We start from the raw sequence: 26884 nt of genomic DNA, 5'->3' as shown, positions 1-26884 counted from the left end.
AATGTTAAAAAGTGTTCAACCTCTCCAGAATAATCCATAATAACAGTGGTAGCATGCATTCACCTTGGTTTAAAGGGACAAGGACATAATTACCCCCAGCTGTATTGTGTGCTGGGGGTAATTATGTCCTTGAATTAAATGATGGGAAAAACATCATATATTAAGTTGTAAGGTTGACACTGTTAAAATGCTCTAAATTGCATTACTATCATTTTAGCATGCTGTGTTCCGCCAATCAGTGGCTGCCATTAGTGATCTGTTTGCATGTTGAAAATTCCTGATTTACCAATCTTTTTATTGGAATCAGTAGATCCGGGAAATTTAGTTTGCTGGATTTCCCTGATCCCCACCAAGGTGTGGCTGGAGCTATGCAGTAAGAATACAGTAAAGGCCCAAGGGTGCACTTAATGTGAATTTCTGTTCACACCCTCCTAAGGTACGAGCATAAATCTGGGTTAAGTGAATGCTTGGGGCTTACCGCAGGCAAGAATTGAATAAGTCTTGGCACATAACCCAGCTGATAATAGCCTGTGGTAAGTCTTGCGACTAATTGAATCGTTTCCAATTAGTTGGTACAGTATCCATGATTACTGACCGTGATAGGGAATATCTATTCCCCAAGGGGTGGCTCTGTAAGTCCAGTCGAGTTATTTAGAGTGAGTGTCCGTCCCCACCACTTCCCCTAGAGCCACCATCAGGGAGAGCTTCCAATACGCCAGCCCTGGGGGGCCAAGAGTAGTACGGCCAGAGGTATAACCAAGCATGCTGGGGTATGATAAAGTGTCCCGGGCACCACAATTTCAATTGGCAGCCACGCACTTTATGATTCTGTGCCATCTGTTATAACAATTGTTTCCATTTTCCAATGGAAACTCTTGGGAGATTTGTACTCCTAGTACTGAGATTGTAATGACTAGTGTGTAGGCAGAGGAGGTATATTGGATACATGCGTCTGTGGGTGGGAAGAGCCTAATATCTGTTGCTCTTGCGGGAAGTGACACCTGAGATGAGGCTCACCACCCTCATCCAATGGGAGTAATGGCTCCTTTATCCTGCATACCGCACAAGAGAAGTGGTACCATGCAGTTGATGGTACAATATACAGAAGCGGTAACGGATAACGAGAACAGAATAGAAGCATTGCCTGCAACATTCAGAACAAAAGGATGTCTACTGTGCATCTGGTGAATATTAAAAAGTAATGGAAACCCTCAAGGGGGGAAAAGCTTATTATAAATTATGACTCATAAGAAATTAGAGACTGTTGGCATCAGTGTGCTTAGTAAATGTGGACATGGCTAATACTATAAATATTTACCACCCCTTTATTAATGGCTTTGAAGTTTTTGCAAAGAGGGTACTAGTAGCCATTATATTCTTGGCACGGACTTATCACTGATCACTGGTATATATACAACATGTTTAAAAACTACTGCTTCAAGTCTTGTCACTAACATCCCCTGATACTGGCCATAGACCTGTCCATTAACGCTCTGCTTTCTGGGTGGTGTGAAGAAAACGGTAGACATTACTATCCAATGATATCTGTTCTTGTTATGCTACCGGAGAAGGGAAATCTGCGCAGGTCCTGTAATATTTGACAGTTTGAGTTGGAATACATTTTGGGCATTTGACTTTTTTTTATTTTTTATTTATTTTTTTTCATTTTTTTTTTTTTCGGAATCTGTATAGTAGATCTTCCTTTTGCACACGCACCCAGAACCTGCTGTGATGGACACGCATTAGTTATCTAAGTGGCTCCTTTGGTATAGGAGTCGAGGGGGGCGTATACGCCCGTCACCATTGGTCGGAGCATATGCCCGTCATAAGAATGAGCCGGCTGATTGGGTGTCTCCGGTCTCTTTAGGCTGACAGCGAGCGCACCTGGACCACGCCCTCTGACGAAGTGTTACCACGAAACGCGTAGGGGCGTGGCCACGGTGACGCTCGCTGCTGTTGTCATCCAGGCTGCTTCTGGACCATCTGTTCCCGGAAGGACCCGGCGCGCTGTTACCTCTTGAGGAAAGCAGCGTGGGCTGTTTGGTCCCTGAAGGTGCCCCGGATCGGTGTCAGCTGTTCAGGCCTGGTAACTTTGTTTATAAAACCTTGTGGTATCCAGCCCACTGCGGATGTAATTATTGGTACGAGCAGTACACTTTGGCTTGTATTGTTTTTAAACTGGTTTATATTAAACGGTATTTTATACACTATGGAGCGCCCCTCTCCTCTTCTATTTGATACAGATATCCACTACTTCTGAGAATCCCAGGAGTCATTTGTTGAGGGTGCAGCAGTCCGGATTACTGGGACTTATAGTGAACTTTGGTGACCCTAGTAAGGGTTCTTTGCTGGACTGAGACCTTGAGCGCATATATCCTTCATCTTTTTGAGTACAGTGGATATATTTTACAGGTACATTGCAGGCTGGCAGTACAAAAAATGTGGTGCCCTTTAACAAGTGCCACCACTAGGCACGTGCCTAACAGGAAATTCACTATTGTGGGGCCTTCGTGCAATCTGAGGCATGAGAACATTCTCTACCCGCCTCCCAGTCTGCAGCCCAACCGTGTTTGGCTGTCAAAATGCTGATTGGTGGATATCAATCTGGGTCCTGCCAGCCAATCACTGTATGGAAGCATGTGGAGAGAAGATGTGGAACTTCAGGAGGGAAGGGACATTTTTTTTTTTCAATCCCTCTGCGAAGGTTGTAAATGGGACTTGATCCAACACTATCCAAATTAGAAATGGTATAAGATACCGTTGCCTGTGTTCTCCTTTGATTTTTACACTAACTACTAACTAACTATTATCTCAATTAATTAGATAATTAGATTTGAACTCCAGTGTTTCAAGGAATAGAAATGAGGAAAATAGAATAGAATTTTGGATCGCAGATTATTATTATTATTATTTTTGGGTTGGAAACGGACGCTAATTCAACAATTTAGTGGTTGTTTCCAAAAATGCAGATCCGACTGATTTAGAGGTGAGTTGATTGATCCTGGACTTTATTTCCAATTTTGGGGGTATCCAGTCCTGGCCGATATTTCTGATAGTCATGTTTAGAGCCAGAGAGTGTAGATTACTCCGGGAGGTGTGTGAGCATAAATTCACTGACCGGATTTAGCAGCGTGCTGATTGGGGTAGCTCCTGGATCTCCCTCCTAAAGAAATATGGAACAATAGATCAATAACATTTGTTATTCAATTACTTTTTGCAACTGCTAATTGTGAACGGTTAAATATATTGTCTTTTCTTTCTTTTTGATGTGTACACTGCAGAAGAAAGTGTGCGTGTGTGTGTGTGTATAATATATATATATATATATATATATATATATATATATATATATATATATATTATATGACAATGGTCTGGGTATTGCGCTATTCCCAATAATTGGTGAGCAGCAACTCCAAAACGACTCTCCTGTTCGCGAGAGACACAAGATAGTATGTACAAAGATGGGGGTTGTTCGGAGTGCGCTCAAATTGTACCACCTAGCAATTGCATATGAGTACAGTGATATCACAGTCACAATTTCTATGCAGTATAATTCCGATGTTTTCATCAATAAAAAGAAGACTTCGTTCGGACATTTTTTCTTTATTAAAAAGATACCAACGCGTTTCGTCAACACTACTTCATCAGGGGCAACGCAATTCATAAAATAATTGATACAGAAGGGTTATCCTTACATCGAACAATGAGTATAAAATCAATAAACGGTAGTAGAAAACATTATTCCAAGTAAAACCAGTCAATGGCCCACAGGCACCGCATAATAATGATACCGTGTTAACAGGATACGGTGCACCCACTATGGGATGATTATTCAAAAATCAGGAATTTCCCAGCAGTGAGAAGCAAGTCATAAACAGTCTGCACAAGCAATCCGCTCCACTGCAGGTGGTAATATCTAATATATATCTCTGCTCAAAAAAGCAGCAGGCCACAAATGTACATGTGTCTACTCAAATGGTCTGAAACAGACTCCATGAGGGTTGTATGAGCGCCCGACGTCCACAGATGGGGGTTGTGCTTACCACCCAACACTGTGCAGGACATTTGGCATTTGCCAGAGAACACCAAGATTGGCAAATTCGCCACTGGCACTCTGTGCTCTTCCCAGATGAAAGCAGGTTCACACTGAGCACATGTGACCGTCTGGAGATGCCAAGGAGAATGTTCTGCTGCCTGCAACATCCTCCAGCATGGCCAGTTTGGCAGTGGGTCAGTAATGGTGTAGGGTGGCATTTCTTTGGGTGGCCGCACAGCCCTCCATGTGCTCGCCAGAGGTAGCCTGGAGGGCCGAGATGAGATCCTCAGACCCCTTGTGAGACCATATGCTGGTGCGGTTGGCCCTGTCGCCCCCCCCCCTCCTCCCCTTGTACTTGTATGCCTGCTCCCCCCCCCCCCTCCCCTGGTACTTGTCAGCAGCTCACAGAGGTCCGGGCAGCGGGGATCATTAAGCGTTCTGTGGGGTCTGTAGCGCTACTAGTTCCCATCTGCCGCAGGGACACCGCCGATGATATCCCATTCGCCGAACGGACCGCACAGCACACTGCATGATCCCCGCTGCCCGGACCTCTGTGAGCTGCTGACAAATGCTGGGGGGGGGGGGGGGGGCGGATTCTGCTGCAGCTCCTGAGATGCTGGTGCAGCAGCAGCAGCATCCAGGAGGTTTTTTTGCACTTTTTTTTGCAGTATTCGCTCCATACGACCCACTTTTTTGGGAGAAAAATACGGTATTTATTTCTGTCTTCTTCATTTTCCAGCCATGTGTCTGCGACTTTATCCAAATGTGCTACAAAGCTTTTCCCCACTGTGCATAAGATTGTGCCAGGACTGAGATGCCCACTGTCAGCATCCATAAATGCTAAAATACCAGCCTTATGGCATGTGCAGTTTTTTCATCCAGGTATGGCTTCCCGTGTGTGGAGTTTCCATGTCTATATGCAACTAATATCAGGAACGCAATCTAGGTGCATTCAATAAGCACCATGCCACTGCCCAGGAGCACCCACCACATTAACAAATTTCTAAGACCATGCATCTCCCGACTCCAACAGCGGCACTGTGTGCAACTCAAGTCATTGTCACAGTATATCACAGTTTTATTTATTTTTTAAATTTAGAACATACTGTAGTTGCGTACCCTACTGCATTCTGCAGGAGACTCCCTGAAATAGCAGCTCTCTCCCTCATTAGTCTAGCAATCTCCCTCATTTCACCTAGCCCACATTACACTGGGGAAAAAAGGAATGAGAGATAGATACATTTACATTGAATCACTGCACCATTTCCCATTACTTTACCAAGTATAGTAGCTCTTTCTAACTGCTTTGGGATCATCTACATTTGGATATAAATCATTACAAGATTCCTCTCAGATGTAGCAGTACACACCCCCGCGCTTCTAGGTTCCACGTTCACAATCTCTTTTCACAATCTCTCCATATAAGGAGCTAGACACGCCCTTTTGGGTGGAGCATGACACGCCCCCTCAATGGGGCACTGTGCAAAATTTTACTACCAACTATAATCTCCCTGAAACCAGTTTTCAAAAGTAAGCAAGAATGATTTAGAAGCAGCATCTGAACATTTGTATAAACTTCACCTGAGCAACCCAGAGGTTATGCAGGATGGCTGGGCTGTTCATGCTGCAGAGGCCAGGATGTCTACATCAGTGCTATTCCAGAAAATAGCACTGTCACCTTTTTTCGGGAACCCTAACCACCTCCACCCATCCACAGACCCCACCTCCAATCGCTTCCTTATTCAATATGTAGTGATTTTATTTGGTATATGTGTACTATGATCCTTCACCTTCTGATTGGCCAGATTGATTATTATGGCTTTTCCTTAAACTGATGAGTTTGGACATATGTCTTGAGAATTAAATGGAATTCAATTTCTGCCGTACAGATATGTGGCGGATCTCTCAAGTGTTCAGTACCCCAGAGGCCAGTGTTTTTCAACCACTGTGCCGTGGCACACTAGTGTGCCTTGAGCTGTTCTGAAGTTTGCCCCCAGATCTACATATGCCCCAACCAGTTTACAGCCACCACCAGTTCAACTGTTATTTACTGGTCTCTTCTTTTCATGTAAAGGGCCAATGTATTTTATTTTGTTACCTGTGGGGGACCTTTTTTTTTTTATATGGGGGCCAATCGGTTTGTTTTTTTTCCCTGTGGGGGCCAATGTGTTTTTCCCTGTGGGGATCTCATGGTGTGCCTTGGCAATTTTAAAATCTTATTTAGTGTGCCGCAAGGTAAAAAAGGTTGAAAATCACTGCCTTAGGTGAAAGGGGAGCGATTTGGGCTGAGCTAGGGGACAAATCAGGCTGCCATTGTCAGCGTTTAAACTTCACGGCAACTCAAATTCACCCATAATTGGATTCCGCCCTCATTCTGCAAGCCGCTAAATAATGAATCCAGCAGTAGAAGGTCAGAATGCCTGGCCGTATTTGGCGGTAAAGCTTTGGAATCGATATTAGCATGGTGGATCTTACAATACTTAACTTTGTATTATTTAACCGTATGTAAAAAGAAAATAGTAGGGTTTATTAAAACGTGTTCCTGAATAATGCTTTCTTACATAGAAACTGTTTTTCACTGTGTTAATATGTTAAAATCCATATGCAAAAGGTCAAGAGCATGTGGGTCTGCGAAGCAGGAATCGTAACGCAGAAGTATTAATAGCCTCAGTTTGTTATTAGTGTGAGGGAGACTGATACATTACACTCAAATAATATAGGGTCACCTAGTTACCGTTCTACCTTCGTCCATGTGCATTATGTTTGGATCCCAACGTGAACAAATGGTCTCTTTGTCATGTTGGGCAGATCTCACACACATTTAATATAGACATTCCCATTGCTCTTGCCAGGAGTTTTAAGTCATTTTATGAAGTGGTACTGCATTTGGACTTGAATTATGGAACGAGCTTGTGAATGTTCTGCTGACAGAATGGAAAATTTAAAGTCATGGCAGCAAGAATGCTCTCATTTCTAGAGGCCTACATATAATACTGTAAAACATACCTTACGGACCATAAAATCTGTCTATACCTATTAGCCCTTTGAGGTTGAGAATATATTGTTGACGGTTTACACTTTTCCTTTCATTTAGACTTCGTATTTCATTCGTATTTGCATTTCGGGAAATGTTGTCGGCTTACCGGTACTGTACAAGAAAAAAAAAAAAAAAAACATATGGACACCACGCGGGTTCCATTGCAGGTGGACCTTGCAAGTCAAAAAAGTAAAATTGATTTAACCCATTCAATAATACGACATTTCGCCCATATGCGTATGTGAACTTGACATTGGGCCTGATTCAGAGATGGATCCTAATTTCAGGACTGCTGCATCGTTGTATCCAGAAGCGGTACAATAATATGGCATTGGATCCTCTATATTAACGGGCATCCGTGTAACAGTAAGGTTACTCGGGATGCATGGCAAAACAACCCTGGTGGGGCTGGTAGTGCTGCCTACAGTGACACAAGCGCTGGCTTCGGCACACCTGGAAAACCAGAGCTGGTGAAGCTCCTGTATTTCTGGAATGATCCTCCTCCATGCTGACAAATCACAACCGACTTTCACTTACCGTAAGAAAATGCTGGTCATGATCTGTATATGGCGGTGGCAGGGAGGGGGAGCGTTGGCCGGAGGATCCAGCCTACGCTTTCTGTAGACCAGCTCCCTAACCCCCTGGAAGAGAGCTACCACAGCCACCAGCATCCCTGACACTGGCCACCCGTGAACTGACATCCCCCGCATCCCCTCTCCCCTTGGCGCTGCTCAGCTGGCTGCAGGCACAGCAGTTCGCTGGGGGAAAAAAGGTCTTTCTTATTCATTAAAGATCACCATACCTTTAAGGAATAAGCAAGGCCTTTGGCTTTTAATAAATAATAAAGAGCCCCCCTACCTTTTTATTTATTTAAAAGCCCCAGGCCTTTATTTTCTATTCTATTATTTTAAAACAGCCACGATAAGTTTTAAATGTGTATTTTTTTTCTTTTCTTTTACTTCTGTAAGCAGTTTTATAGCAAATTAACATTTTATGTATCTATACTGTATCATTACTAGATTGTAAGCTCCTCCGAGCAGGGCCCTCTTCCCTCCTGTTGTCAAAACCCACTTCTCTTCACATTTCACTCACAGCTCTCCTATACTCCAACACTCAGTGACCATCTTTGTCTGCATACTCATCTCCATCATTGGCCTCAAGCCTCTAGTTGTATGTTGATTGAGTTCTCACTACTTATATTTAGGGCGGGATGTATTAAAATACATCGCCGCCCTTCGCGCCCCCCCCCCCCGACGCGATGCAGCCGCATATGTACTAACATATGTGGCTTGCATCGCGGTGCGGTGACGGAGCCCCCCCACGATACCTGGAATGTGGTGTGCGGGGGTCTCCGTCACCTCCCAGCTGGCTCCTGCATCCCTCACGCGGCGTCACGCCGGGGACAGCTAAGCATGCTGTTCCCGGCGCCTCCTTCTCCCCCTGCAGCCGGAAGGACGTCTGGCTGCGTCACTAGAGGGAGGAGGACCAGGAGGACCCTTCAGGAAGGTAAGCCAGAGGGGTGGTCGTCGAGGCGGCGGGTTTGTGTCGGTGGCGGCGGGCGGCGAAAATAAGCCCATAGGCTTCTATAGGGTATCGCCACCTACCCTTCACTGCGGTATCATTTTTGATACATAGGAAAATGCGGTAAAACCGGGGTTTTACCGCATTTTCCATTTGATAAATCTCGCCCTTAAGCTGTAATGTGTATTGATCTGTGGCGCTCTTTATTTGTACTCTATTTTTGTTATTTATTCAATGTTATGCCAAGTTTTGTCTCCCTGTACTGTTCCTTTGTACGGCGCTGTGAAACACTTGTGGCGCCTTATAAATAAAATTATAATAATAATGATATAGATATATAATATTTACTTATTTATTTTTGGTTGGCATTTTTTTTTCTTCTGCTATGGGTGCGAACTCAGGGCAAGCTCAGACACACTGGACTCACACATAGGCTACAGACAACATATACAAGCAAATGAAGGCATCCTGGAAGGGTGCAGTATAGCTCATAGACCATGTCCTAGATCGACAGACAATAGGTTGACTTCTAAAAAGTTGACATGCACAAGATTGACATTGGGAAATGGTCAACACAAAAGCAATATGTCAACCCAAAAGGTTGGCACATGACCTATTGCTTGTGTCAACATTTTGATCATGTCTACCATATGTGTCAACTTATTGACTGTTGACCTAACATAGTCTGTCAGCCATCATCTGTATATTGTCTTGAAAATCAGATTCCTATTTATTTGTTCCATTAATGTATCTATAAAACGACAATTGTTCCCAATATGAGATCTTCAGAAATCAGTCGTTCCTTCTCTCAATAAATAAATAAACAACTGCGGAGTGCTCCGCTAAGATGTATGCATCCACGTAAAACAAGGTTTATTCACAGGTCTCCCAGCAGTGTGAGATGCTTGCACGTCCCAGTCCTGCCATCCGCCAGCTTCCACCAGCTATGGCGAGCTAACAGCAACACAGAGGCCAGTATTCAATGAGAAAAATTTGCTGTTCTATGGCGAGTTTGTGCTGTTTTCGCGTTGGAAGGAGCATTTTGCTATGCAAAAGTGAACCACCCTATTCAATGTGATATTTTCGCCGTCTTTTTAAGTGATTTTCGCAGTGTCTCTCCGTGTAGCAATTTTCCATCTTTTCATGGAGAACTGGAATGTGAACTTTTAAACTAAAAGGTTTTTTTATTTTATTTTGGTGTAAAAAAATCAGGATTTTTTTCTGTGAATGGGGCATGTTATTTTTATTCATGTGCTTATATAGCACATGAATATATATTTAATTTAAAAAATATATATATATTTTTTTTTTTTTTTTTTTTTTTTTTACACAGAGGAGCCAGCAGGGGGCCGGAGCTCTCGAGCCGCTCATTAGATATTCATATATTCACTGCATCCGATCATTACATATGCACGATCGGGTGCAGTGAATACTGGGTCCTCGGCTGGCTATTGGGGGGGGGGGCAGCTTGTGCTGCCTGGGTCCCGGGGAGCCCACCTCCCCTCCACATATGTTCTGGGGCAGCCAGGGAGACTTTAATCTCCCTGGCTGCCACCATCCCCCGGCTTCCTGCCAGCTCCCTGCCGCGGACGCTCATCTGCTGCAGGGGTTAAGACTCGCCGCGAGTGGCGGCGAGTCTTAACCACATTGAATAGTGGGAGCAGGAGTGGCAGCGAGCCCTCCGGAACAGGGCGAGTGCATGGCAAGAGAAAAAATCTCTCACCATGCACGGAGAATTTTTCACATTGAATACTGCCCATTGAGCGGCCCCATCTGTAGTTAAAAAATAAAAATAAAAAAAAAGTTTAAAAAAAGTACAGCAAGTATTTTTATTTTTTTCTAGCTCCACTTTGTTAATTTTGGTTGGTGCTGCAGTACGCTGGGGGAGCAACCAAACACTGTTAGTTAACCTTTTCTCTCTGCGAGAGATGTGCAAACTATCCACTAAAAATCCAGTGTCGCTCACATTTGTTATATAAATTCAAATAAAAAAATGTGTAAAAAAAAATAAACAAATAGAATTTGTATATTTCCTATAAAAGGTAATAATCACTGGTCATTATGATAAATAAAAATGTTTGGTTGGCAATTTTCACACCTATTTTGACAAATTCACTTGGCACTCAAAGGGTTAAAAACGGGGAAGGAATGATTTATTTTTTTATTTTTTAAGAGATCCAGGAGCTGTAAAGTTTCGTTTCTACATCTCCATCCACAAGTCAAGAGCATCTCGCTGCTTATTCTAGGGCCAGTTTCAACACGTCTAACGCGTCTAATTTAATTTCTACTAGAGGCCCACTTCAGAGGCCCATAATGGTTACTTACAAGTCAAACGTCCGAGACGGTCTATTTATGTACATTTCTTCGGTGTGTTAAATGGGCTGCCGCTAGTTAAATGCATATTTCTGGGATGTGTGCTTTATTGGGATACCTCGTTTTTCTGCTTTGGCTCATGTAGACAGATTGTGAAAATGATCTCCGTTTATCTTTAGTGCATATCCAGTTGGGATATGGACAGCGATTCAGCAGGAATGAGTGCTATGCGGGAGGAATGCAGGCTTCCCCTAACTTGCCTCCTACAGTATACTGAGGATCTATCCTAAACACCTTTCTCTAGAGATTCTCTCCATAACTCTTCCTATCATAAGGCCCTTTTTCACCTCCGTTTTATAGATAATGGAACAGAAGAATTCTATGGGCAGTGGGAAATATTTATTCAGTTGCTTTTGTGTGTTCAAATACTGTATTATAGATTTCAAAATCCTAACCGAAAATTTTAGCAGACAGCCTTCAAACCTTTTTGAATTCTATACTCTCGAAACACCAACTTGGTTTTGTTAAGGGCCGACATTCGGTCTGTGGTATACGTACCGCAATAGCAGCGGTGATGGCAGCTAGTCTACAACCCACCATACCTAATATGCTTCTTAGCCTTTGCCACCAAGGCGTTTGATATGGTGTCATGGCAGTATCTAAACAAAGTTCTCGATAGGAGGTGTTTTGGACCAAGATTCCAACAAATTATAACCTTTTTCTTCACTACGCCTGTTACTTAACTATTGGTTAATGGAACTATAGGCGAAAAACTAGGCTTATTCCGGGGTACAAGACAGGGTTGTCCACTCTTGCCCTTACTATTTAATTTGGCCTAAGATCCCATGCTTCGGGTGTTGCAGAGCTGGCCGCAGTTCACAGGCATTCAGTTGAGAGGGGAAGAATTAAAAATATCTACTTTTGCTGATCGAGCTAACCTATTCAAGATTGTCCTCTAACTAGAATTCTGTACCCGTTACAATCCCTTCCAATTATATTGACCAACCGGGACTTCATAGAAATTGACCGGATTATCCGCACGTTCATCTGGCAAGGTAGAAGGGCGAGAATTGGCATGCTTAAACTGCAGCAATGTCACTCCAATGGGGGTATTTATTTGCCCAATATAACAAAATACTGCCATGCTTCACACTTGCGCTACCTCCGAGATTGGATTCATGGTAAAAAAATGTATTCTAACCCTGACTTAGTCATCTTTCCGGAATGGTGATAATTTTATTATATTTCTACATTCACATGATGAAGATATACCTGCCCCAATTCGAGCTAACCCATTGTTAATGTCCACCCATAAAGTTTGGCACATATTGCACCATAATCAAGGGCTAAACCCGTATTTGTCTCTCTTCCTTCCCTTCGTCTCAAACCCGAACTTGCAGGATGGCAATGCATACTATCCTTTCACACTGTGGGCGCAACACGGGATAACCAATGTGGGACACCTTGTCAATATTGATACGAGGAATCCACTCACATTCACACAAGCAATGGACAAGTTCCCATTCCTGCAGTTCTTCCCTTTGGCATTCTCACAGGCCCAACCTTATGTGGCTGGTCTCTCCAGAAAGCTCTCCCTATCTGATTTTTCCAACCCCCTGGATTCTCTATTACAAAGGGAGAACTCCTCATTTACGGCAATTTACGTACATTACAATTTCCTTTGCATTTCTATTCATTATGATGACTTAGAAACTGGGTTGGCACAATGGAGAGACCACTTCCCTTCTCTTAATACCAAAATACTGCTCAAATCATTTGAACTTTCTGTAAAATTGGTCCCTGCAACCTCTTACACAGAGTTGTTTTTGAATATACTACAACGTACATACCTGTCAACTCATCATCGTATATTTTTATTGGGACAGATTGATGATCAATTATGCCTTTGATGTGGTTCACAAAGGGCAGAATTGTATCATTGCTTGTGGGAGTGTCCAATAATTCGGGGGTTTTGTGCTCCAATTTGGAAATATGCTACTCAACCGTGTCTAATTTCCCTTAACTTCTGAATGGGCAGTACTTGGCATTATGCCAGAGGGGACGCGAGTCCCGCAAGGGTTTCAAAAACTACTGATCATCCTATCCGCAGCTGCCAAGAAGTGTATTCTTCAGTTTTGGCTACCCCCGTTCTAATTTTTCTTAAAAAATTATTTCACATTTTCCGATTGGAGTGGCTTGAAGAAAAGTTCACTGGAAAAGTTTTTGACACTTGGGAGAGTTACATCGGTTGCCGGACGACCAACAGTCATTACCCCGACGTCGGAATCCCGAATGCTCCCTCGTAGGGGTCCACGACCCCCATAGAGGGAGAATAAAATAGGTGGCGAGCGCAGTGATTCACTGTGCCTGCAGTGTGGCGAGCGCAGCGAGCCCGTAAGGGGCTTCGTTGTGCTCCCCCCCGCTGTGCAGTCGGGATTCCGATGTCGGACTAATGACTGTCAGAATCCCGACTGTCGGTGTTATACCACACCCAGCTACATGGACACCCTATCTCTGACATTAAAAAAGAAATTGGAAATTTGTTTTAAAAACACATTATGGTATGAGACTCGGGTATGTGCACATACCCCTCAATCTCATAGAATACTGTTTACTTTGTAACTCCACTCTTCCAGGCGTGACAGTGCGTGTAGTGGAGGTAATAAATGACCTGGACCCAGGCCCCCCTTGTGACTCTCATTATATATAATATTTCTATTTTTTTTTTCCTGTATGTTCATTGACTTCTTGAATGGAATACTATTGCACGGTGAAAATGTCATGTATATTATTATTATTAACCCCTTGTTTTTAGGGGAACTTGGTCTTTACTTCTGTACACACTGTACTTCTATTATATTGATCTGTAATGCTTCAATAAAAGAAACTTGATTGAAAATAAATAAATACTGTAAAAAAAAATAATAATATATATATATATATATATATATATATATATATATATATATATTACATTACATTAATTTAGACTTTCTTTTTACCCCGGTATATATTCCCGTATTGGAGACCTTAAAGCAGCAATTCCACATAGCATACCTCCCAAATTTTCCTTATGCCAAGGAGGGACAAAAGCGCGTGGCTTGACTGGGGAGGAGCCTATAATAGCATCATCCCACACCCCCATTTTGACGCTGAACGGGCATGGTACAGAGGCTTTGTGAGCCTCTAGCCATGCCCCCAGCCCCTCTGGCTGCGGGGAAAGACGCTGTGTGCATGCATACAATGTCTATTTACTGCTGCCCAGCAACTAACAGGGGGGACTCCCAACTGCCCCACCACCACCGCAGGACACTGCTGGCTGCAGGAGGGATGCGGGAATGCCCCCAAAAACCGGGACACCTTAGCACCGTTCTCAATTAGCTCTGTTCCTGTAAATCATTATCTTCTTCTAATAAAATCTCTCTGGAGGGTAAACCATTATGGCAGCCAGACACATGCATGCATTCAGCTCTCCACATGTCATACAATGGCAGGGGTGGATTGTACAGTGCTCAGAGGAGTGTTCCAAAAACTTTGTCTCCATAACAAGCCATGGCAGATACATGACACTCTGCAAGCAGAAATATCAATCATTACTAGCAGCCTTTAAAAACAAACCAAGAAAAATGGTAATTACCAAGATTACTGAAACTCAGGTTAGTGCTCAGTAATCTGTCTGCCCCTCCACCTGGAATCTGCTAAAATGTCCCTCCAAAAATGTCCGTTGAATTTGGAACAGAAAGATGCTAAAGATCCTACTGGACCTCAAGTGTCAGCCGAGTGCAGCGTTTACACACTCAGACCATGTGACCCTCTTGCAACGAGCATAAAGCACATGGTAACGAGTATGTAGCAAAAAAAATTTCTACTTCCGTTTCTTGCATCCATAACCTCAGTCTAATTGGTTGGTCCTTACTTAACAGATCTAAGGTTCAAGACCTTTTTAGAGAAGTACAATGAACTACAAATCATTAAAAACTGGTCTATTAAAAAATAAAAAAGGCTGGTCTATTTTCTCCAGGGTCCGGCAGAGCTCCCCAAATTTCAGGAGATTCCCAGATATCCCAGGGGTACTGACCCCCATGTGCCTCCCCCCACCCCTTAATCCAGCCCTGTCTTAGCCAATATATGGAAAACCTGTATCCTGAGGAAGGCTTTAGATTAGAGCTGTGCAGGTTCGGATTTCCCCTGATCTCAAAATTGGATCTTATTGGCTATTGGCTGTCACATGTTTTGGCTCCAAAACATGTGACACTGGGATAGCCAATAAGATCCCATTTTGAGAACCCGGTAAATCCAACACTCCGCATCTCTAATTTAAATGAACCAGCATTCATCACTTATAACCTTTGTACAGATCTGCAAATAAAGTTTAATGTGTTCATATACTGTACTTCATTTTTTTATTTTAGTTCGTTTAAAGGGGCAATACCCATATCTCCATTTACTGTATATGTCCTATGTGGTGTCCAAAACAGCCTGCTACCCCATCATATAATCCCTAAGGCATTCAGCCTCTTTCAAACATGGTTTGTCCGTGTTGATGGGAAGTGCTTGCGACACTTCGTTAAACCGTTGTGTCGTGTAATTATTCCTGAAGGCTATAATACGCAGAGAAGTTGTACTACAACATGTTGTTATTTAACTAGCATGCGCCTGCAATTCGGCGCAGCTCAGACACTTAATTGGTACACAAAAGACGCCATTAACCAAATTATTTGCTTGACTGGTGAGACAGCACTGTGGAAACCGTACATGACGGATACAGCGTTGTAGTCCATCGGTTTTATGATTGCTAAGTCGTGTGATTATAATGTCTTTTTAATTGTCATTTTCTTCATAATTTCAGGAAAAAAGCAATGTTCTTCGGTGCTGGGGCTGCATTTGGAAATCCATTTATCTGTGTTAATGTGAAAATAGAGAATAATATTGATTTAGATTTATAGAGACACATCATTTTCTTAGGCCTCTTTTCTAAGGGTACATGACGTTTGGACTAATTATATTTGAGCTGTCACTTACAGCAGTGTGCAGTTTGTCAGTGGTTGTATTGGTGGTGGTGGTCCTTGTGAATGCCTTAATTAGCGGAGAGTACAGACCTCTGTACTTCTGCCAGGGTATATGAAAATGATTTTGGAAGACAGCCCAGACAGAAGAATTTGTCATAAGTTATACTGGTTCCAACTCCAATAACACAGCAACCACCAGTGTAGACAAATCTCCTCTCTTACTGTGTGTTTTTAACCAGTATGTACCTGCCATATCTCCTACTAAAACATTTTTTCTTTTAATTGTATAGAATGATAACGCTGTAGGATTATGAAATCATTATTTTTCCGCTTGGGGGTGAAGGGTACGAGTAGCAGCCAGCACTAATGATGGGTTTACTAGGAAGCTGTGTAGCTCTCAGATGTTTTTTTTTTGGACAAACATTTATATTCTACTTTTTATGTGGAACTACAGTACCCTTGTTCCTGTCCACATGTGTGGCTTTATAGAGGGGTCCTCATTGTCCCATTATTTCAGTGGCTTAACAACAGCACCGCAGACCCCGCGGTGGTGGGGAGGTGCTGAGTAAGTGTGGGCGCCGGGGGTCTGCTGGCGCTATTGTAACACTGCCGCCTGCCAGGACCTGCTTTACCCCGCCGCTGCATCTGTGACCGGGAGTCAGGACCCGCAGAGCTACTAGTCTTCGTCCTTGCGCTCCTCTTGACTCCTTAAAAAAAATGTCCCTCACAAAATGGCCGCCCCCTTACAGCAGACAGTTTTTGAGGATGCTGCGGCGGCCTCTTCTAGCATCCTTAAAAACGGTCTGCTGTAAGGGGGCGACCATTTTGTGAGGGATGTTTTTTCATAAAGAGCAAGGAGGAGTGCCAGGAAGCAGATCTGCGGGTCCTGGACACAGATGCGGAGGGGGGTAAGGCAGAGGGGGAGGGTCTTAACATTACTGTGTGGGGCACGGACATATTCCAGCGGGGGGGGGGGGGGGGGAATGTTGCAAAATTTGTTGTTACGTCACTGCATAATTTGGGAGATATATGGTGTGAGTCGCTTGGTGCGACTTAGAAACATTACCATGTGTAGCGTGCGATTATCGATAGACTGCACATGGTTACAGCCCGTAGTTCACATACGCATCGCCTGCTAGCGAAGAAACCACGCTCACCCACCGCAGTCACAATGGCCCTTATTCTGATCGGTGCGGATTTCTCCGCATGCGTTCGTCCCGCCGATGGTGATCGTCTGCGCATGTGCAGAGGTCACTCTGCGCATGTGCAGGCGATTTCGCCGCAAGTATTCTTGACACGCCGCACAGGGGGCGTCGAGGGGCGTGAGGGGCTACTTAGCCTCATTACCCTATGCATTCGCCCCGCGTTTCATGGGCGTTCCCATGCAAACGCGGGGCGTATGCATGGTAATGAGGCCGTGACGCGTGTGTAGGGGGCGGGCATCTGACATCGCCGGATGTCAGCTGCCCGCCCCCATACATGATTTCACACGGACAAGTGTCCGTGTGGTCTTGTGTGGCGGGACCTGGTGGAGCGTGCGGCCCTGCATTCGATGAAAATAAAAAGTGAATCAATCCTTCAACCAGCGCTCAAACAGGTGACCAGGAAATTACTTCCCTTTTCTCCTTGATTCCCCTTGGGTCACTTCTGGTAATATTGCTGATTATTCTCTCCGTAATTGCAGCAAGAGTGACATTAAATATGAAAAAAGATGGGGAAATATCATCGCATAACATGTATTTAATTCACAAATGATATGCAGACATCACAAAAAAGCATAACAATAAAAACATCAATTCCACACAATATTAAAAGGGCACACAATAAAGTGACACTGTGCAAAAGGTATGGAAGGGTCGTTACCAGATGGTATTGAACTGCCAGAGTGTGGAACAGTTCAAAACAGGCATGAAGCAAATATGGATCCCGGGGTCACATACAGCATACAGCTCTGTTGATGGGTAGTTCTCCCTCCCGGTCCAGCTGCACAAAGTCCTCACCTGTTCGGCGACCATCGAATGCAGGGGCTGCTCCCAAGGCGGAGGAGGCGTATCCCCGTCCAATTTCATGCGGATCGCCACATATCCGCGTACGGACGGAGGTGGCGATCCGTATGGAAGGCGGGGATTCGCCTGCACGGTCGTGGCCGCATATTCTGATCGGGGCGCACCGATCAGAATAAGGCCCAATGTTCCTCTGCTAGCGGCACCGTTGCAGTCCCGGGCTCTTCCTGTCAGAACTGCCGCCAACATCCCATGCTCCTCCAGCTGCAGTCACATGTTCTTCTGCCAGTGGCGCTACCACAGTTCCACGCTCCCAGCACCTCCACACCCCCCCCTACCGCCATCCCATGCTCCTCCAGCTGCAGTCACATGTTCTTCTGCCAGTTGTATGTCCCGCATCACTTGCCCCAGGCCCCCACAAACTTTAATCTGGCGTTGCAAACCAATATGTTTAAGCTCTGTTGTCGCTCTCCCCCTGAGATGTCACTAACTTCTGCTGGAGTTAGCTCTTTCAGTCTTGTCACTGTTGCACTTCACTTCTAAAACACAAAGGTATGCAAGACACCCAAATATTTATACAGCGTGTCTGCACCTACTGTACAAAAATTGCCATTCCAAAACTATAAACCGGTACAAGACCATGACTCTTTGAAGATATATTCAGTTTAATGTAACAAGACATGGTCAAAATAATTACAGTGCACTTGGAATATTAATGCAGTGATGCTTGGAAAGCTCAAATTGTTTGAGTATTTTTGGGTCCGGTACTCCTTAAATAAACGTCCTTTGCATAAGCAGGTCATAGTCACCTGCAAGGGAGGTACAGAAACTGCCACCAACTGCCATTCCAAACGGACTCTCTGGCAGTGGGTGTGGCTTCCCTATTTGAATTTTGAACTGTGCTGTAGTCCCTCCTCTGGAGTCACCACTGGCCATCTGTCTAAAGCTGGGGACACAGTGGTGAATATGCCGCCTGACATATGGGGCACATCTTCTAGTGTGTACCTGCTATGTCACTGATAAAATGTGTTCCTGCATTGCCGATGGAAGACATTGCTAGAAAGGGCCGTGCGGCGGAGTGCAACATGACCAACCGCCAGCGCTCCGTTGCTGCCAACATCAACAAGTGTCTATGCACTTGCCGATGCAGGCGATAACACTGGGTACACACATCTTGTATTGTAGCCAGCTTAAGCTCATTTGGCCTACTACTAGGACGTTCGCCTGTATGTGGAGCATATATTCCATGTATTCACACTGCACATGCAAGTACTGGCATTCAGAGCCATAGAAACATAGAAAGTGATGGCTGATTAGAACCACCATGTAGTCTGCCCTTTTATGACCATCTTTACCTCAAGCACTGTTTGATCCATATTTATTTGTAAAACTATGCAAGTTAATCACATCTACACTAATGACATAGCGGCGTATTTGTATTAATAGGTCGACAATGTCTACGGAAGACTGTCATTATTTTGACAGGATACAATCATTAGATAGACCCTATTAAGGTCGACAAGCATTAGGTCAACACCTGAAATATGTCAATATGGTGGTGGTCAACAGGGTTGGGAGGTCGACTCTAGCCCTAGATCCACAATGACAAGGTTGACAGTTAAAAGGGCGACAAGTTGTTTTTTTTTAGCCGACGTACAGACAGGCGGTATTTCATGCCCTACCATCCACTATGGCGCTGAGGTAGAATATAATAGTGTGTCAAGCGTAGCAAGCAACTATGCCCGAAGCATGGCATGCACAGCACACTTTGATAGTGTCCATATCGACTATGTCGACATTCGGGACAAAAAAGGTGAAAAACTCATGCCGACCTTGCCATTGTTGACCTACTATAATGCCTATGTTGACCTTCTAACCCCATCAACCTTGGCCATGTCAACCCAACCTTTGTTGACCTTCAGTGTTCAACCGAATGCATGTCAACCCAATGACCCATTCCCATTTTGACTCCAGATGCTTGGTATAAAATGTTGACAGTGCTTAACGTCAACAGGTTCAAAAGTTCACCATTAAAAAAAATTAAAGAAACTTCTGAAATCTACATCCTATTATTATAAGAGTTTAATTGACAGACCGTTATATTAAGCTTGAAAACATAATGAAATAAACAAAAATAATCATATACATATACAGGTTGAATATCCCGTATCCAAAAACCAAAATATTCCCCAAACCGCGGTCTGTCAGAATATTTCGTTTTTTTGTTTCATAATGCAGAAAACAACCCCCCCCCCCGCCCTTTTTTGATACTTTTGTCACAGTGCACCTGCAAACTCGCGCAATGCACCCCTGGGACCGCTGAAGAGGATCCTGAAGGCCGTCGTGGCCAGGGGACCATCTGAGCTCCACCAGGGTGCCAGGTAAGTATGTTAAAAAAAAAAAATATTCCAAAAATCTGAAAAATCCCTTGTCGGAAATGCTCGTGGTCCTCAGCATTTCGAATAAGGGATCCTCAACCTGTATAATATGTTAGAAGATTAGTGGTGGATACTATATATATTTGCTTTGATCTTTCGTTTAGACAACCTTTTGTTTTAATGAATGGGTTAAATATGAGGTCCAGCAAAATCCCTCTGCCAAAAAGTAGCTGCAGTCTGCACTGTGTGGGTATCTGGAACATCGTTACCGTTATTAGTCATTGTTACCATCCTAAGGCTGACATCTATTGTTAGCAGCTGAAATGTTTGTGGGATGCTACGAAATTATAAACAATTGGATCATAAAAGTATTATTTTAAGGTTACTTGGAACAGTATGGCATTTCTTCCAAGAAGAACAAGAGTTGTAGACTCTCTGAAGTATTGTGTTTATTCTGTCTTACCTTTCCCAAAAACCAGACATGATTGTGTTATATTTGGACAATATACTTTATTTTAACTCAGGGGTCTGTCTGGCAGTGGGGCAGATAAGTGTGTAGTAAAGTGATAACCAGGACTTTAGGCAGATGTCTTGGGGTTCCAGAATATGGGGGTGCCCCCTGAGTGACTTCCAAAAAATTAAGGATGACGTTGGTGATACCGTTCAGTGATGTAACTATAATTTGTGCGCCCCCCCGCCACTAAAATTGTGTGCCCCCACCTCCACCCTCCTTAAACTCCCCTCCATCACCGATGCATCTTCCACCACCACTGACCATCCGTTGTTGCTCCGTTGCAGTCCTTGCTTTCTGCTGTCTGGAGCTCCTGCTACTCCTGTTAGAATGTCACTTACAAAATGGCCACCACCTTGCAGCAGACCATTATTTAGGATGCATGAGGAGGCCGCTGCCTCCTCTAGCATACTTAATAATTGTCTGCTCTGAAGGGGGCGGACATTTTTCAAGTGAGATTCTAACAGGAGGAGCAGGAGCACCGGGACTGCAGACAGCAGGAAGCTCTGCTGGTCCCGGCGGGCCAGCAGCAACAGATTTGGCGGTGGCCCGATTAACAATAGCTTCCGCAGACCCCACGGCGCCTAAACTTATCTAGCGCCTCCAAGCCACTGCAGGGTCTGCGGAGCTATTGTTACACCACTGATACCGATTGCTATAACTGTATTGCCAGGGTATGATATGTCACAGCGACAGGACCGCTAACGTCATCTTCTGAATAAGAATAATGACGATGTTTCCAGCATTACTTCACTAAACACGAGATATCGCTATCATCTTAAAGTAAAACTGTTTAGATAGATAAGCATCCACTATCTATCTATCTATCTATCTATCTATCTATCTATCTATCTATTTATCAATTTATCTATCTCATTCCAAACAGTTGTTACTGAATCAATGTCCTATTTCTTGCTTCTATAAATTTATGGTTTTGCTGAATATGTTCCCAGTTAACGTGTTGAGGTTTGTTTGTTTTTTTTATAAAAAAAAAAAAATTAAGTTTTTAAATAAAATAAATAAACTAAAACATTTCAGTGTACTAACGGTGATATTTTCCCTTTGTTTCATTTTCAGCGAACTTCAATCAGTTACAAATCATGGAATATCGCACTGAACCACGTCACTAGCGTAGCGGTTGGGATTTACTTTCTAATTGCACAAAGACCAAGCAATAGCCAGAAGCATCCGTTCTTTCCTCCCAAATCCCTTAATATGACAGGACCAGGAACGCGCTCAGGTCCAGCAACTAACGTTCTGTCACTCACTGACGCACAGAGACACTTACAGGTGTACGGTGCATTACACGAAGCAGTATTACAGAAGAAACTACTCTACCCTATGGCCAGAGAGTGTTATGGGAGCAGATGGATGTGTGATGTGGCGTCTACATCTGCAAATCATTTTACGTGAATTTTGTCTGTAAAGACCAATTAATAAGATGAAAAGACAGAACTATAGACTGATGTTGCCAGTATAATTACTTGGTTGACTCATTGATCTCATGCAAGATACAGTAATGGGACATTAACAATAGAATAAGAACGAAGATCTATTTTTTTTGTACGGCGAGACCTCCGCTATAGAGTTATGGGCGTCACTGGACAGCTGAGCGACTCGCACCTTCTCAGGTAGGACTAGCATGCATGCTTAATGTTGTATTGTTTATATATCGAGAGAAAAGCCTCATCTCCAGTGGAATGGAATTGTAACAGTAATGGTTCAGTAGATTTTGTGGAACGTTTTCCGTAATCTGTATTATTTCTTGTGAATCAGAAAAGGCACATATGTAGCGCAAATCAGGTGGGCTGCACATGATGTTGTTGCTTTTGGACAGATAGCAAATTACTAAAGTGGTGTCAATGTGATAAAGTGCAGAATGGTTCTATGTGGTTACCATCGTCTGTGATGTGGCTACCACAGATTTGTATGATGATGATGACGATGATGACTATGATGATGAAAGTGTTATACTGTGATTGCTGCCACATATGTTGTTTTTCATATACAATACCAATTGCACTTCTCCAGTATCTGGACTGGTGTTGTTTGATCTCCAGAGTTTCTAATGGCAATCTATAGGATTATTTCCTGCCTGCTGTACGATACTATTACAACTTCCACGGCTTAAGCAAATTCCACCAGACCCTCCATTCAGGGCAGCCGACAGGGGGGTGCTGTAGGTACAGCTCTCCCTGGCCCCAGCCTCTGGAAGGGCCCAGGCAGCTCACTTTGCCCACCGGAACACCCCCTGACTGCCTCTGCTGTGCTGCCTGCTTCTTCGTTGCAGGATGCTGGTGGCCAAATAAAATGCTGCACTGGCTTTTGAGCCAATCAGAGCGGCTGCCGGTACAAAAGCTCTGATTGGCTCACCAGGTGCGCCTGCATTTTAATTGTCCGCCAGCATATTGAATTGGACATGGAATTCATGTGAAAGTGGGGGTTCTAAAAAATAAAGTGGGGTCTTCTCTCCCGAGCATCAACCAGTAAAACCCAGTGCTATACCCATAACATCTGATTGAGATGCGTTAAGGATTTGTGGTATATTAAAATTGTTCTTTAGACCCTCCCCAGGGCTTATGGGGGTGCAGGGGCCTGTAAGCTGTTTTGCATTATGGACTCCTCTCTCGGCATCGCGGCAACGTCTTCTGTGATCTTCACCTGGAGGGTCCTGACTGTAAATCTTCTTTTTTTTTTTCTTCTTCTTTTTTTTTATGGATGCCACCCTCCCGGATTTCCTCTGGTACCTTTTCTCTTCAGGAGCTCTTTCTTGCTCGTCCACTGTCGGACTGACACCTGCTAATATTCGCAAGCGCAAGGAGACGGGGCAATGAAGCAGCTCGATGAAGCCACATTTATTTTGAAAAAGGGAAACTGCTATTGCTCACACCATCCCCTTTGCAGGTAAAGGCTCTGGTACTGGCATCAAAATTTTTGTTCAAGTTGTCAGGACACTTGTGTGGAACCCAACAGCCTTACACTAAAACATACCCATATTGCCACGCACACATATTATTGAGATAATAATGGGTACTGTAGCCTGCCTTAAGAAGCAGTAATTAATAGGATGATGGGACTGTTAGGAATTTAGAATTTTTGTGTTTGGCTAATATCACAGTGCTGTACCAGTTTCGGCACACCAGCCTCCATTATATTGACATGACCTCTGCAGCTATTTCATATAACTTACTAGGTAGCCAGCTAATCGCCAGAAGGGTCTGCAATAGCCTCTCAGACTTGTTCTGATGTCAGGGGCTCTGCTAGGATTTTTTCTTATAGATAAAGTTTGAAGGACACCATGCCCACATAAGAACGGAACATGTTTTTGATCACCTACCTAAATCATGATGCTCCGGATATGGCTTAGTTTGTTTATGTCTAACCATTCCACCACCACAGTACTTTAGGACCTTACCCCACAAGCCACCTTATTGTTGTCTGTTTTTGTGGTTGCTCTAAGTATTGTTTTCCTCACTGTTACATCCAAGTCCTAGGTACCTATCTCTGGTTTAATCTTTTGATATGCCATTTGATGTCTATACTTGTATCAACATTAAAGTTTCATTTCTGCGTAAAGCACTTTACCACCGGTGATGTCAGTTTGTAGATTGTATTGAAACTTGCAAAAGAGTACAGAGCATGTAGGGTTGGTTGCTTTCCTTTCCGGGGAGAAGAATTACCAGTCTTTCCATTCTTCTATAACCACATAGTGTGGAAAGGTTGAATACTTAATGACGAAGTAGACCATTATGTAATGATCACCAGTTCTGGTATATGCAAAACCTGCAAATCAATAGTATACCATTAGGGCGTGCTTCAACTCTTTAGGGAAATGTTGAATGCAATTGGTATTGTTATCGGATTACTCTGCCTAGAAACCGACAAGATCATGGCTCAATTTGTCTCCTCGCGAGGATGTCCATGACCTGGCCCTCCATCTCTGCTTCATGGGCCGATGGCTGGATTGTAGCCTCTTTGTATGATTGGAAGCACACCCAGGACATTACTGGTTCTTCACATCACATTATCCATCATGTCTCCTAATAATCTTTTTAATAGTCATCTGGCGCCTCTGTCGTTATGAGGGTAAACACACATGCTTGGATAAGTAAAATGCGGGCCTAAATGATAATGGAACCGAACTGGATCCCAGTCGGAGGGACAGCCTCCATTCATTAAACTTTGCATTATAGAGCTTGTAGTGTTCGATCCAGACAGTGTGCTCAGGGCTGCCATCAGGAATTTTGGAGCTCGGGACTCATTTCCAGTCAGGGCCTTGCCCCCCCCCCCCCCCTCCTCACTTGACTTACCGTAACCCATCTCCTGCTCCTACATCTCCTCTTCCACTGATTAAAATGCAGCACCGGCTGGTGAGCCAATCGGAGCTTGCGTACCGGCAGTCGCTCTGATTGGCTGCCAGTATGCAAGCTCTGATTGGCTCAAAAGCTGGTGCAGCATTTTAATTGCCCGCCGGTGTCCTGGGTTGAATAAGCCTGCGCTCCAGAACCTGATTTGTTGGGGGGGGGTTGCAGTGGGAAAAATGAGCTGCCCAGGCCCTTCCAGAGGCCGGTGTCCGTGACAACCTCTATTGGCGGCCCTGTGTGTGCTGTCTGGTTCCGGTTTTTACCCATACCTGTAAAATGTTGATTAAGCAGTTTGACATGGAAATTGAACCAGCTAGTATGTTGAGCAGCCTGGACAGCATGCTAATAGTCTTTCATCTCCCTGTAGCTCTGGTGTGGACCAGGGTGCTGGCAGGCAACGCTGTAAGAGGGCGGCCATGATGTAACAACTAGAGCCTGGGAAACCGAGCTCTGTCCAGAGTGTCCTAAGCATACTCCGAGCAGCACCTTTTAGTTACCACCGTGCCAGGAGGGGAGGGTCTGAGTGTTGCTTGAACTTGTACATAACAAAACATAGGCATGACCGGGCCTCTTTAAGATGAGAGTTCAGTTTACTATGACATCTCTAATAAAATAACCCTTCTAGGGTTTTTTTGTTGTTGCCGGCAGCAGTTCACAATCCCTATCCGTGATTTAATTAAAGCTCTTTGCCTAACTTCACCGTAGTTTGTGAATGAAAATCTGCCGTGTTCAATCACCTCCTCTGACACTAGACAAGGTTATTGAGGTGAGAAGACGCCTGCAAAGAACAGCAAGGTATACAATATCTCAGGTTACAAGAGGAAGATTTGCTGATAGAGACTTCCTGAATGGCATCCTGTGGAATGTGTAAAACAAAGGTTAAATCAGGTAAAAAAAAAGTGTTTGTAGCTCCAAGGTGAACACGAGGCAACCAAGAGCGAGTGTGTTCTCTGGAGCCCACCATGTGACTCTCTCTCTTCCCCTCTCTGACATATGTCATGTAGTGGTTAATGGGGCAGAAAATCAGTGTTCCTTAAAGTACTCCCTCTGTAATCAACATCCTTTGAGAGATTAAGTTACCCTCTTTATATGCATTCCCACGGAGGCTGCCAGGAAAAGAGACATTGAATGCACTGGAACCGATTCATAGGAATTAGCTCCTGTGTGGACGGTCTCCACCCCTGGCCAGCCTCAAATCACAAAACCTCAGATGTCCATGGGGAAGCAGGTATGCATTACACGCACCTTTCATTCAGTATGCCAGTAAATGATAATGCTAAAAATGCTTATTAAATATAATACCATCCATTGTCCATCCGTGATTTTAAGCCATGCTCAATATATACAGAGGCAGATGTATGAAGCAGTGATCAGGGAGGAGAAGTGATAAAGTGTCTGGTACTCTATCACCGGCCAATCAGCTCCCGACTGTATCATTTTAAACCCAGCCTATAACTTAGTTGTCGGGACCACATAGCACTTTATCACTTCTCCTCCCTTATCATACCCTCCAACATCTGGAAGGTAGAAATCGGTACACATTCAGAAGGGGGCGTGGCCATTGACAAATGGGCATGGGGAAAAGGGGCGTGGCCCCTTTCCGAATGTGTACTAGGCTTTTTTCCCCAAAAAAACTAATGGGGGAAGACCCCAGACTGGGGAGAGAATAACAGCTGGATGCCAGTTGGCATCCTAAACACATCCCATTA

At 44.0% G+C, this 26884-nt stretch overlaps 1 protein-coding gene across 1 annotated transcript in view; it reads left to right on the top strand.

The window, feature by feature from the left end:
* Window positions 1-26884, top strand: part of CCND2 (cyclin D2) — a 565323-nt gene that overhangs the window by 51613 nt on the left and 486826 nt on the right. The window contains exon 2 of the mRNA XM_083181626.1: window positions 21889-22442. The gene's annotated coding sequence lies outside the window, so the exon portion shown is untranslated. The remainder of the gene's footprint in view (window positions 1-21888; window positions 22443-26884) is intronic.

The sequence above is a fragment of the Crinia signifera genome, chromosome 4, assembly GCF_055691185.1.
Source record: "Crinia signifera chromosome 4, ASM5569118v1, whole genome shotgun sequence".
NCBI classification, from domain to species: Eukaryota; Metazoa; Chordata; class Amphibia; order Anura; family Myobatrachidae; genus Crinia; species Crinia signifera.
This window is presented reverse-complemented; position numbering and strand designations above follow the sequence as displayed.